Source organism: Octopus bimaculoides, chromosome 1 (genome assembly GCF_046866305.1).
Source record: "Octopus bimaculoides isolate indiv1 chromosome 1, ASM4686630v1, whole genome shotgun sequence".
NCBI lineage: Eukaryota > Metazoa > Mollusca > Cephalopoda > Octopoda > Octopodidae > Octopus > Octopus bimaculoides.
Window position 1 is genome coordinate 12,961,632 of NC_142928.1, and position 15,228 is coordinate 12,976,859.

The 15,228-nt window shown below is 33.0% G+C and overlaps 1 protein-coding gene and 1 long non-coding RNA gene across 14 annotated transcripts in view; one reads left to right on the forward strand and one right to left on the reverse strand.

Moving 5' to 3' along the window:
• The window catches only part of LOC106870672 (beta-1,3-galactosyltransferase 5), a 266,266-nt gene that overhangs the window by 177,337 nt on the left and 73,701 nt on the right, over positions 1–15,228 (reverse strand). The gene's annotated exons all lie outside the window — the stretch shown is intronic.
• Positions 1–15,228, forward strand: part of LOC128251597 (uncharacterized) — a 181,621-nt gene that overhangs the window by 63,453 nt on the left and 102,940 nt on the right. Inside the window, exon 5 of one of the 6 annotated variants that reach the window (XR_008267205.2) lies at positions 2,947–3,492. The exons of the other annotated variants lie outside the window; for them this stretch is intronic. This is a non-coding gene — a long non-coding RNA (uncharacterized LOC128251597). Of the gene's footprint in view, positions 1–2,946; positions 3,493–15,228 lie in introns of those variants that run through there. 6 annotated transcript variants of the gene reach the window in all.

Below are 15,228 nucleotides of genomic sequence, written 5' to 3' on the forward strand. Positions count from 1 at the left end.
GGTTTGGTCTAACGCCGGCGTATATCATCCTCCCATTATACCAGACTCAGATGCCATGCTAAGAGGTTATCAGGAACGTCCAACTCCTTCGGGCTACGTATGTACAACGGCATTTTTCAGATACTTGTTTTACAACGGCATTTTTTATCAGTGTAATCAAATATAAATTTCTAAGATGTCACATATTCAAACGCACATCAACCAATTTCTATTTTGCTGTATGGTACACGAATACGTGTACAACCTCAAGAAGCGCCTTTAGTATTACAACCATTTTAAAGATAAATCGTTATTTGTATCTAAAAACCTTTCGGCTATTTTTAATTAGAATATGTTCAATCACTTATAACCCAGAAATATCGTTTTAAAGGAATCCTTTTCGAGGCACAGGAGTGGCTGTGTGGAAAGTAGCTTGCTTATCAACCTCATAGTTCTGGGTTCAGTCCCACTGCGTGGCATCTTGGGCAGGTGTCTTCTACTATAGCCTCAGGCCGACCAAAGCCTTGTGAGTAGATTTGGTAGACGGAACATGAAAGAAGCCCGTCGTACATATATATATGTATATATATATATATATATATATATATATATATATATATATATATATATATATATATATATATATATGTGTGTGTGTGTGTGTTTGTGTGTGTGTGTGTGTCTGTGTGTGTGTGTGTGTGTGTTTGTGTGTCTGTGTTTGTCCCCGCAAACATCGCTTGATAATCGATGCTGGTGTGTTTACATCCCCCTAACCTAATGGTTCGGCAAAAGAGACCGATAGAATAAGTCCTGGGGTCGATTTGATCTACTAAAGGTGGTGCTCCAGCATGGCCGCAGTCAAATTACTGAAGCAAGTAAAAGAGTAGCACTCTGACTGGTGTTGAAGTAACAAACTACTGTTCATTTATGACATGCATATTTTAGCGATTCTTCATTTGAAAAAATATCTAAATATGTTGCTGGAAATAAAAGAAATTCTGTTGATAATCTTCATAACTTTAAGGTGGTAAAGAGTGGATACGGTAGAGCACCGAAATAAATGGTTTGAATAATTTAATTTGGACTGAGATTTTCCTGTGCTTGTGTAAGTGTCTTTGACTCGATCACTCAAATATCCTTTCCGTTTAACTTGTATCTAGATACACTAACGTAAAAAGAAACCAGTAAAACACTTGCTAAAAACTTACCAAAAAAAAAAAGCCACTAAAATAAATCAATGATAGTCTTCTCCACTACAAACGAAAGCTTATATAAGTCCTTTCATGTTCTCTTACACTAGTCAGTTTGATGCCTCCACCCTTATTGATATGCAGTGCAGCTGATACCAATGAATATTTCAAGAGATGAAACAGGGAGAAAAAAATATTAAGTATCGATTTGAATGTATTTTTCAGTTGATGATGTTTAAGTTGGTTACCGGCAGGTCAGCCCAAATATAAGCAACTTATGATCAAAGGTAGTCTAACAGTGACCAGCTTTCCAAAATTACTTTTTTGCAAGCATAGTCTATCTGCAGTTACATCGTTTACAGCGTCTTTCCTTTTCCTACAATGGCAGGGATTGATCTGACAGATAATAGGTTTCTATCTCCCTCATGTTCCATGAACACACAGAGAGTCCCCTGTTGTCGCGAACAGGTGATTCATTAGAATTGATGAACGGATACATACACTCAGACACAATCGTATACACACATGCACTTATATATGTATACACACATGCTCATGTGTATATCGATATATATCTATATATATATATATATATATATGGGAGAATATACAAATAATAACAACAGACGAGGACAGGTGGTGTAAATAACACAAGTATATATTAGTATGACGCTCGGGAATACGGAAAGTCTTTGACGTTTCGAGCTACGCTCTTCAACAGAAAGAATACGGAGACAAGGAGAAAAACACGGAGAAAAAAAATTGAATAGTGTTCAGTCAACGGTCGTGTGTGTGTGTGTGTGTGTGTGTGTGTAGGTATATATGTGTGTAATAAAATATTTCTTCTTAGAAGTTAGGGCCCAGCTGGGTGATATAACTTTCCATATGAATGCAAAATCGTTTCCAGTACTCACACACAAAATTTTATTTTAATACTTTATTTATTTATTTATTTATTATTGTTTTTGTTGTTGCTGTTGTTATTATTGTTGTAGTTCTTGTTATTATTATTATTATTATTGTTCAGTAGTTTTATTTTTATAACGTGCTTTCACTTCACTACCGAGCGCAGCTCTGTGTGCCTTGGGTATATGCTGTGGTTTGCTGTTGTATTGAAAGTGTTTTGCGTAGGATGTGTGCAGTGCCTAGTAGTGCAATTTTCTGTATGTTATATATTATTATTATTATCATTATTATTATTATTATTATTATTATTATTATTATTATTATTATTATTATTATTATTATTATTATTATTATTAATATTATTATTATTATTATCATTATCATTATTATTATTATTATTATTATTATTATTATTCTATATTCGACTTTCGCTTTGTATTTGTACAAGTTCTCTCCAAGTCTCGGCCAGGGACCTCAAGGGACAACAAGTTAGAAAGAAGTTCAAGTTGGTGCCTTATATTTGGTTTTACATAAGGTATTGTTCTAGAGAATATTTGAGAAAACATAAGAAAATTATACGTTTGTTTTGAAATTTCAGATTATATAGACAGCATTTTACGAAGGATATGGGCATTATCATTTGAATTTCTGATTGTTGCTGTTGTTGTTATTGTTGTTGTTGTTGTTATTATTATAATAATTATTATTATTATTGTTCTACCGAGCGCAGCTCTGTGCGCCTTGGGTATGTGCTGTGGTTTGCTGTGGTGCTCTTATGTTTACTGTATTGAAAGTGTTATTATTATTATTATTATTATTATTATTATTATTATTATTATTATTATTATTATTATTATTATTATTATTATAGTTAGTCTACTGCAACATTTCCCTGGTACAAAGGTTATCGAGTTATCAAAGACAAAGTCGACCCTAGTAGTTTGTGAACAAAGAACAGAAAGACTCCTGCATAAACACTGAAAAAAACTGTATCTTCTCTGGCAGCCTTTAAACTTAATCTTAATATGATATCATCAGTTTCGTGATAGAGTATTAAATATCGAACGTTCAAGATGGATTACATACATGAATAACAACTGCAAATTAGACTTCTTTTCATTTAATTGTGAATCGCAAACATTTCGTAGTGTATTTATGTACCTGTGTGCCTATTTGTCTGCACGTTTGCATTCTGTGTGTGCGCATGTATATTTAGATATATGTATGTATATATGTATGCATGTATGTATGTATGTATGTATGTATGTATGTATGTGCATTCCTTGATAAACATGTATTGATTAATGTCTTTCACATGAGGAAAACAAATGCATTTTTTAGTTGGTGTTATGAATTCTAGTAGAAAAGACAGTTCGATATGCAGATGTTTTTTACATACATACATACACACAGACACACACACACACATATATATATATATATATATATATATATACATATATATATATATATATATATATATATATATATATATATATATATATATATATATATATATATATATATATATACATATATATATATATATATATATATATATATATATATATATATATATATATATATATATATATATATATATATATATATATATACATATACATTTATATATACACTTACATATATATGTATATATAAACATATATATGCATATATATATATATATATATATACACATATATATGTATAAATATATGTGTATATATATATTATGTATATATACATATGCATATATATATATATATATATATATATATATATATATATATATGCATACATACGTACGTATATATGTGTCTGTGTGCATATGCGTATATGTATTGTATATTCCCGTTAACGTTTTGTGAAAAAATTTCGACCATCAATCATTTTCCTAAAGTTTAATAGCATTTAAACTTCTTCGATAGAATGAATTAATAATACTCGTTAATCATGACATTATAGTTTATTTTCAGTATTTGGATATGTTTTAAAAAGAGTTCATTACGACTTAGACCCGATGTCTCGTTTCAAAGTTTTGTTAAACTATCAATCCACTGATAAACATCCTCACTTCAACTAGAAACATTTCTTTTCTTGCGTGTGGGGTTATCTAAATACATATATGCATGCATGCATGCATATATGTATGCATGTATGCATGTATGCATCTACTTACGTATATATATATATATATATATATATATATATATATATATATATATATATATGTGTGTGTGTGTGCGTTTGTGTGTGTGTGTTGTGTATGTATATATATTTTTTTACGTACGTATATGCGCATAGATATTATATATTTTATATATATATATGCTTGCGATCTTGTTTCAAGTCACACAGACACACAGACAGACAGAGAAGCAGACAGACATACACAGACACAGACGCACACAATGCGATGTTTGCCTGTTCGTGACCGGAAATTCAAAGAATAGGTTTCGTTCATGCAAAGTGTCAGTGTTGATATCCACGCAGATATATTAGAGTAATAAATATTGAGTGTTGTATTGAGAAAAGTACATAGTATTTATGCGCATAATAATAATGATAAATAATTTAATGAATAAAGCTGTTTGATTGTAAGGATTAAAAACGATTTAAATCATTTGATAGATTTGGAACCTATTGCAAGTGAGTGATTAGTGCTGATTGATTAATGGTACGGTGGAACAGAGCATTGTGAGGAAACGCTAAATATTGGGACATGAACGACTGAGGAGAATTTGTATGAAGTCAACCAGTTAGAGAATCAGAGAATCGGTAGCAGGCAGGAGTCCAGTGAAAGTAAATCTGGATAAGTGAATATAATAATAGGGGAAGAATATAATAATAGAGAGCAATTACAGAATTAACAGGAACCATAAAAAATTAGATCCTACTTACAATTTCTTTCATTGATTATTGCTTGGAAATGTTTAATGATATATTATTTTCAAATTCAGAGAATTATTATCACGGTATAAAAGTCAGAGATCTAACAATTTGCTTGTGGATCAGAGAATGGAGCCTATAATTTGATCACAATTCATCGAGCGGGTCTTGTCTGGATACGGCAAGTTTATATGTGTATAATTATAAAAGCAGTTGAAAAGTTACAGAAGATGTAAAATATTCTACCCATGAACATCTCTTATTTCGTATCCAAACAACGTCTTCCTACCGCGATTGTGCATTTTTAAATTGCTACGCTGTAATTTGACGGATGGTTAACTGCTATCTCATGTAGAGGAAGAGACCACACATGCTAACTTGCATTACTAGGAAAGATTATTTCGTTTGCGTATATTTTTGGTGTAGCACGTGAACACTCTTTGTTTGAAACATATTTCAACGGATATAAATTGATAGAAATGATCACACTGAAACTAATTCAGTGAATTCTCTTTATGGAGTAATGAAATAAAATAAGGACTTAACCAAATAATTACCACTTGGGAATGTAGTGTAACAGCAAAGTTATGGAAAGGAATAGATATTAAACAAAGGTAGAAAGTCACATCCAAGGATTGCATTTGCAAAAGTCAGTTTTCGAAGAGGTATAATTCATTTCACTCCAAATATAAGGATTATAAATATATTTCTACAATAAAATGACGCCAAGCCATGACAACACAGACAACATGAATTATTCAAAAACTTATGGTGCATGGATATCCTTGGGTAATTAATCATTTTCTGTCATAACCACAAGTTAATTAATGTCTTTTGAATGAGATTTGGTTGGGAAAAGTTGTGTCTAAGTATTTACCACAACTAAAAAGTTAATGAATCGGTAACAGGGTGTATTGCATCATGGTCGGAGTCTAATGAAAGTAAATTAGGGTAAGTGAATATGATAATACAGATACAGGAACTAGAGAGCAATTACAGAATTAACAGGAACGAAGAGAAATTAGGTTCCATTTACAATTTTTATGACTGATAATTATCAGTCAAAGTAATTGATTGGAATCAGTTTCAAATATTTGGCAAAAGGCCAGCAATATTGGTGTGTGGATTCCATTACTCAACTGGTACGTATTTGATTGACCCCAAAAGATGAAACTTTACCTCAGAAGGTAAAGGCAAAATATTACTATGTATTTTTTTATCCAGAGCGGGAAAGATTTTACCAGCTCGCCGTCTTAAAGATATATAAATATATTACTTAATTATGGATATTTTTCTGCAATAACATGACGCCATTTTAAACATTCAAATAACTGCGGGAGACTTCTGGAACGTACGCTCTATATTTCAACAGGTAGATGAGTGAGAGAGGCGGGGAGGGGGGAATAATACTCTTAAGAATAAGTTCCTTGGAGGCATAGTTAACAGACAATTTTCGTTAGCGAACATTTGAACGTAAACATTATAGTGTATTATAGTAGTACTGCTTTTCCATGGTGCCATTTTGTCTAATTGTATAATGAAATAAATGGTTAATGCTAATGGGATCACTGTTGCTATTTTCCCGTTTTTAAATCGCCACCAGAATAGGTTTTACTTTCACGTCTTAAATCAGTCATAGTCAATTATATATAGTCCGTTTTCAACATTTATAGGTCAACTTTTAAACATTTATAGAGCATATTTTAAGCATTTATAGAACAACATGCATTATTCACAAACTTTTCGTACCTGAAGCTCCTTGGGTACTTAATTGTTTTCTGCTTTAACCTCGAGTTAATCAATGTCTTACGAAAGGGATTTTGATGGGAGAAATTGTGTGAATAATTACCACACCTAGACAATTATTGAATCGGTAAGAGGCAACACTCAAACATGGTTGGAGTCTAGTGAAAGTAAATCAGAGTAAGGGAATATAATAATACGAATATAAACAATCCAAAGCTTATATGAAAAGTCTAAATATAACTGGTGACATCTATGTAAGGTATTACTCCAATACAGCCTGAACCAGCTTAAATTTCAAAAAAGAAATACAGTAATGCCTCACCTTATGAGGACACGCTTTACGAGATCCCAGATTTACGAGTTTTATTTTTCAAGCACAAGGTCCAAATGTTGAACGAAGTGCAAACCTTTCTACTAACATTACAAATGCTTTTGCGTGTCAATGAGAAATGTATAGAGATCGAAAGAAAGCCTCCTCTAAGCTAGCAACTCTAGACTTGGTTTTTAAAAAGAAATCTACAATTCCGCCTACGTGTGCTTGTGAATCGGTGATCGCGTCTCCAAGTGATAGTGTGCCCGACTGTAATGCGAGTGAAAGTGATTCAGAAAGCGATTATGATAATAATATTTTTTTCTAATATAAATAATCTTGATATTCCATATACTTTATATAAAATATTCTTCACTTACTACTGTTGTTTTATTGTCATTTATTTACGAATATTATAAATTTTACAGGTAAAATATTTTTGGGGAACGAATTACGATTTATAACATTGCTACCATGGGAAACAATTGCTCTGTTTTACGAGTTTTTCGCTTTATGAGCAGTCTCCGTGTACAAATTACCTTATACATCAAGGCATTATATAAAATTCTCTCTCTTATTTTGCCTCATGTTGACTATCTTTTGCAACTATTTTATCTCTCACTTAAACCATAATTCATCTTTGATAACATTATCTAAAGTGCCTATTAGTAGGGGGTTATCATAAATAGCAGATGTGGCTACTATTTTTAGCGTAGGAAATTATTATAAAGAGCTTTGTCATTTCGCATAGTATAATGGAAAATATCTACAAGGTAGATGAAACTTTACCAAGCTATTTCATTTTTTTATATCTGGAAACACAAGGATAATGAGCCACAAGCTCGAGAATGTTTTCACTGAAATCATGAAATACGAAACCGCTTTATCAGCAGTGGCGATGCGTGCTGCAACATTTCCGCTACACACTGTATCTAAAGACGGGCAGTAAATAAGACGAAATATTAGCTTACCTACAGATAAAAATTAGTACAGATTATTTTGGAATAGAGTTTTTAGAAGATTAGCCGATATATTTAGATAAGGATTAGAGTTTCAAGGGCATTAGCAACCGATAACAGAATGAAGCGTGCTGAAGAGTGTATTTTAAATTTATAAGTGTTTTCTAATATTACTATCTATGTACTCTAATTATCGTAAATAAGAATGCGTTCAAATTTTGGAACCTGCCCAGCAATTTTATGGATTGTGATGGTCGATTGCTTGCACCCCACTAGTCAACTGGCACTTAATTTATCCATACCAAAATTAGGAAGGGTCGAAGTCCACTTCAGTAGTATTTGAAGTTAGAAAGTAAAAAACGGAAGAAATGCAGATAACCATTCGGTCAAATGTGCTTACGATTTTGCCAACAGGCCACATAAAACCCCGTAAAACATCATTTACTCTCAGGGCAACCCACTGAATATACAGAGATGTTTTCAGGGGTGTGAAGTAACATTTGTGATACATGGAACTTCTGCATGTATATAAAACCATTGGCAAACACATTTTCAACCTCAATACTAAAGATTTTAGAAAAAAAATTAGAATGAAAGTATATGCTCTTCTCATATTACCTTTAAACTTGATATCTTCCTCTTTTTTTTTTCAGATAACTAAAGTAATATTTAGAATCATAAATCTCCTAAACCTATCCTAATCAATCTGAGAGATACAGTTCTATATTAAAGAGATGGGGAATTATGTTCATTATTGTTGTTAACATATGCCATATGGCATAGTTGTTAAAAGCACGGGCTACTAACCCCAAGATTCCGAGTTCGATTCCAGGCATGAATAATAATAATAATAATAATAACAATAATAATAATAATAATAATAATAATAATAATAATAATAATAATAATAATAATAATAATAGACTATAAAAAGGCCTTTGATAGCCTACCACATAGCTGGATTAGGAAATGTCTGGAAATGTATAAAATAGCTCCTACTCTGCGAAGCTTTTTATCTGTAAGTATGAGATCATGGAGAACCACACTGATGTTGAACAATGACAATGAATCTCTAAATGCTGGAGATGTAAGAATTTCATGTGGCATTTTCCAGGGTGACTCAAAATTGCTCAATGATGCACAGTATGGTTATAAAATATTTGATAAAAATATAAATCATCTCATTTACATGGATGATTTAAAGCTCTTTGCAAAAAATGACCAACAGTTCAAAGGCCTACTAGCGATTGTTAAACAATTCAGTGATGACATCAGGATGCAATTTGGCCTTGATAAATGTGCAAAAGCTACCTTTATCAAAGGAAAAATGACAAATACATCTAATGTGAACCTTGACCAGCAAAATATCATAAAAGAGTTAGGACCAGCGGAGAGCTACAAATACCTAGGGGTAATTGAAGGGAACAATATCAAGCACTCGGTGATGAGGGAAAGGATCAGAAGAGAATGTTATCGCAGGGTGAGAGCAATACTGAAGACAGAGCTGAACGCGAGAAACAGGATCGAAGCGATCGATGCTCTAGCCATACCAGTCGTGACTTACAGTTTCAATATCGTTAACTGGTCAATTACTGAAATATGTAATGTTGACAGAAAAATACGAAAACTGTTGACAATGCATAGAATGCACCACCCTAAGGCAGATATAGAACGTCTTTATCTGCCAAGAAAAAAGGGAGGCCGAGGACTTCTACAGCTGGCATTATCAATGAAGGTAGCTACAATTGGCCTAGACACCTATCTGAAAAAGTCTGAGGACTGGATGCTAAAACTTGTCTTAAAACATAAAAGCAAGAAAGCATCTTACTCAGTAATAAAACAGGCAAAGGACTATCTAAGTGAATTCCAATTGCAACAAATTCAAGAATTAGACGAACTAGAAACACCTGCATAAAAAGCTAAGCGCTTGAAAACCCGTGCAAAAATTGCTGCCTTAGATATTATGACTGAAAAATGGCATGGAAAACCTCTCAATGGCAAATACCCAAAGAGAGCGAATAATGCAAATATTGACAAAGCCCTTACCCACCAATGGTTAATGGCCTCTGGCTTGAAATCAGAAACAGAGGGGTTTATCATAGCAGCCCAAGATCAATGCCTACCTACAAAGAAGTACCAGGACAACATATTAAAGAACGGCAGCTCCCCATTATGTCGTATATGCCAACAACAAAATGAGACCATCGATCATGTTGTCTCCATGTGCAGTCTGCTTGCGCCTACAGAGTATCTCAACAGGCATGATAGAGCTGCACAATATATTCACTGGGTAATATGCAAAGACAAGGACTTGCCCCATGATAAAGACTGGTGGGAACACAAACAACCCCCAGTACTTGAAAATGATCACATTGCACTCCTCTGGAACTTCACCATTCAAACTGACAGAAAGATAGACGCAAATAAGCCAGACATCATACTGAAAGACTTCAACAAAAATCATGCCTCCTCATGTCCCAATCGATATAAACGTATCTGTCAAGACCTACCAAAAACTGAGCAAATATAAAGATCTTGAAATAGAAATGAGCAAAATGTGGAATCTGAAGACGAAAACAATACCTATTGTCATAGGTGCCCTGGGAATGACAGCGAAACGAGCTGATTACTACCTAGCTCAGATACCAGGAAACCCCAAAATGGCTGAAGTTCAAAAGATAGTGCTCATGGGAACTGCCCATATCCTACGTAAAATACTGTCTATGTGATCTCAAATTTTAAAGCAAACATAATTTTTTTATGGCTTCTTAAACATTCACTTGAACAAAACTGTACAAATCCAAATATATGGTACCCTAGGCTTAACACCTACATGAACTTCTAACTTGTTGTCTCTTGAGGTCTCTGGGTGAGACTTGGATCCAACTTGTACAAATGCAAAACAAAAGTCAAACATAAAATAATAATAATAATAACATCGAAAATTACCTTAGGAATGTGATCCCAGGTTCGAAATTTTCCCAAGACACCTGATGAAAGCTTTGAGGGTATATCAGCCGAAACGCTGTGTTAACAACCAACAAGATGAGGACAAGTATCCGTCAAATGTAAATAATGCATCTGACAGAAATCTGTGTAAAAACTCAAAAGGGATTTAATCATATCCCAACTTTTCGTCAGAACAAATGCATATGATCAGAGGATGAATAAACTTTACTGAGCCCTGTTCTATCTCTATGCAACAAAAGTAACATCTACTGATATCTTTACGTCCACATAAACATAATCTGTGTAGGAAACATTATAATATTGCTACTAAATCTATCACAAGACTAGTATTAATATCGCATAGCAACTTTCTAAGAACTCCACGAATCTTGTTATCAACTTCATATAAATCTGCTCCAGATACACCATTTTCTAAATAGAATACGCTCTTAACTAATACATTAAACTTCAACAGAATCACAATCACTACCAACACTGCTTTAAATGTCAACATCGTCTTAACTTTTGTATACATTTCAACGATACTAAATCCCGCATTAACCCTAAAGCGAACCACCGTTGATGGAATAAACTGTAATACACACATTGTTTATAGAGTAAGCAATGACAAGCTTCTAGGGTCCATTCCCCACTAATATGTTTTTTTTTTATACCTAACTAACTTTCCAGTTTCATAAACCTACATATATTACTTATCTCGGTTGGCAAGAGAACAGACGCCTGATTGGTCTAGAACTTCTTTAACAAGATGTGAAAACTGATTCATAATAATGCATAAGCGCTTTCAGAAATATTACAGATGTCATGCTTGATCACCTTCTAAGTATAATCAAGTAACATTTTTCCAGTCCAAAAGCCGTCCAGCTGACTGATAGCCTCGAGAAATGCATAGGAATGACAATAAAGTGAAACAGACTTGCCTGTAGATTTCACAATGGGCAATATTCTTTACATGTGACTAGCAACATTTCAAATCTGCATAATTAATCTAGATTCATTGAATTTATGTGAACATTCATTTTCTCAGAAAATGTCAACGCAAATTACAATGAAATGTTGCCATATATACACAGCACGAGTGTGTAGGATAGGTTTGACATCGTTCTTTATCACATAGATAACAATATTGTACTAATTAACGGTATGAAAAAAAACAACACAAATTGTTATAATGCTGTACACAAACTACCTGAAAAATCTATATTTCGCCGATGAAGAAATGGAACTGAAGGTGCAGCCGAGAGGAAATGAGTTTATCATCATATTTATTTGACACTGTAAGAGTTATACACCTCCATTTTTTAAGGACAGCTGTAACTTACACATAAGAACCGACATAGATATAAAATACATACATATAATATTTGTTTATATATAATATATATAATATTATGAATGTCTACACAAATGTGGAATGGTACCAGCTGTAATAGTCTGTGTCAGGGAAACTTCTTTATGAGATTTAGAATTAGAAAATACAATGACCTGTGTTTTTAACATATTCATGACTGAGAAATTTTCTGAAAACAAATTATTATTACTAGTGCCGTTATACTTGTGTATGAATGTTATACAGAACGGTATGTTAACCTGTTATATCGTACGTGCGGATGACCTCTACTCAACTCTCACTTCCGACGACTCGATTCTACCGAATTCGACGTCTAGTCTACCGACGACTCGACTCTACCGACGATTCGACTCTACCAACGACTCGACTCTACCGATGACTCGACTCTACCGAATTCGACGTCTAGTCTACCGACGGCTCCGTCTCGCTCTGCCGCTCTGCTCGACGCTTTTGGTCAATCTATTTATACGTATTGGACTAGCCTACTTATCACCTTGGGGCGTCCACACAACATAACCTAAGATTGTTCAAAATGCGTATATTAAATAAGTGTATGTCCCATTAAATTAAAACAATAACCTGTGTAAACATTGTGGAGGGTCTTCACAGAAGCATTAGTCTCTAACATTCTTGTAAAGCTTCAATGGCTTTGATATTTTTGACAACCATGAAAATGTATGTTAACTTTGAAAACTGTTAACCATAAACATTTTCTTATTCCAAAATCCCGAAATAATGGACCGCAAAATTAATCTCGTCGGGATTTTAAACATAAATATCTCTAAGCATTTTTCTCGGGAAAAAAATATTATCTTACCCTGCCCGCCTTATACTTGGATAGAATATCAGCATCATCCACTCTACATCCTTCTCTTCCTCACCATCATCATCTTCCTCAAATGCATCAACATCAACATTAATATTTCGAGTGATGTTGTGGAGTATTCCATTCCAATACACTCTTAATACTACACGATCTAAAGTTATATAACAATGTTTAATACAGAAAACTTACGTTTAAAATATTTTTGGTAAATAAGGACAAAAAACAAATCGAATGCAAATATTTTCGATAAGTTTCTAATAACGTTCAAAATGTATATTATAATTGAATATAAAAGCAACGTTAAATGACACAAACTCTTGTAAATACGAAGTGATGAATATAGATATCTATAATTATATTATTTCTTCAAAGAAGCAGAAAAAATAGTAGAGGCTTCAAACATGTCGAATAATAGTTGAATGGCCGTATAATCCATGTTATTATCGTAATTCATCACGATAAAATTATGATTAAAAATGGCCGCCGAAATTTGTTTTCTTTTTTCTCGTCAGCTTCAAACACAAGCTTTGAAAATCATCAAAAGTTTAATCCACAAGATATGGTAGTTGTAATGTATAGATCAAAATCTAGAAACTCGAGGTTAACGTTTTCTCTCTGGCTGTTTGTTTGAGTTTTACGCGCACATGTTGTTTGTTTCACTTACTTCAACTCCAATAAAATTTTATACGGTGAACATGGATTTATATATTAGCTATAATGATGTAATATAATATCTTGCAAAGTCAAGAGGTCATAATACGTGAGTTAGTCTCAAGCGCAAACACGCCTATATATATTCTCAGAGTCGGAGTCGTTTCAGAATTGACCTTTCGGGAAGAAAACCAAGTGGTACGAGGTGTTTAGTTTTGCTTATTTGTTGCTAATCTTCGACAGTTTATTTCAAATATATTAAATTCATTTGAAGTCATGAGATAAAGACTATAATGCATCTCACATCCATTTAATTGCCCTATTATTGATATAAATCATAAATTATATAATTGTGGAATTACAAAGACTCCTTTACGACACTCCAAATACAAGCGCCGTTTCTTGTCGGAAAATAATGCTACTTACTTTTTTACCGTTAAACTGGATACCTGCGTATCTTATGAACCCAGACACACTGAAAAAACTTGTTTCTTTTACATGCTTTTCTTTTCTCAAACTAAAAGATAGCAATTATGAAAGTTGGATTAATTTTTTTAGCAAACTGTGGTTTCAGTTTTATTATCATTATTGAAAATTTCAATTACAGAAAATAACTTTAATTCAATGCGTGAGAGCATTTTTTTTAACATTGCAAGATAGCTTTCCTGTCTGTTTTTTTCGTCTTATCTTACACGTCATAACACTATTTCTACAGACATAACAATAAAAAAAAATTCTTCTAACTTAATCCAGCTTCAGCCAAATTATGTTGGCTGCAGTATCATTTCGTATTTGTTGGGTGCTTTTGAATATGTAATTATTATCTATGAAATACCTGAAAACCACCCGGAAGGCATTTTTCTGCTATTCGCTAAATAATAACATAAAAATGACATTATGGTCACGGCTGAAATAAATGTGAATGTACAACTTCTCTGTGTGGACCTAATGCTACAAGTATCTCAACAACATCGGAAATATAGAGAACGTTGCAAAGAAAGCAAGAGAATATAATCGATAAAAGAAAAAAAATTACAAATATTTTATAGATAAGGAAGTTCCATTTCTAGCAAGTAGTTTATTTTGATTTAGTTTGGCTGCAGTTCTTAGAGGGATTAATATTTGCTTTTACAATTTCCCTTGCAAACGAAAGAGAGCGCTTCTGACACATTATATTTTCCGTATCTGCTGAGAAGGGAAAGGAATATCTGCTTGCTGAAGAATAAACCGAAATGCTTCACAAAAAATTGAAGTTTACAAAAGCCTCCAAAATCCTCAGTTTTTTTTTTCTTTTTCTTTGAAATTGGCAACAAGTTTAGTTTATCATGCTAGTCTATCTGTAAGATGGTACAGCAAAAGAGATACGAGCACGAAAAGAAGTATACGAAGTAGTGCTGAAAATTCCCTGGTTTTGGTTAAGGGGAAAATACAGGAGAATCAGTTAATTATGA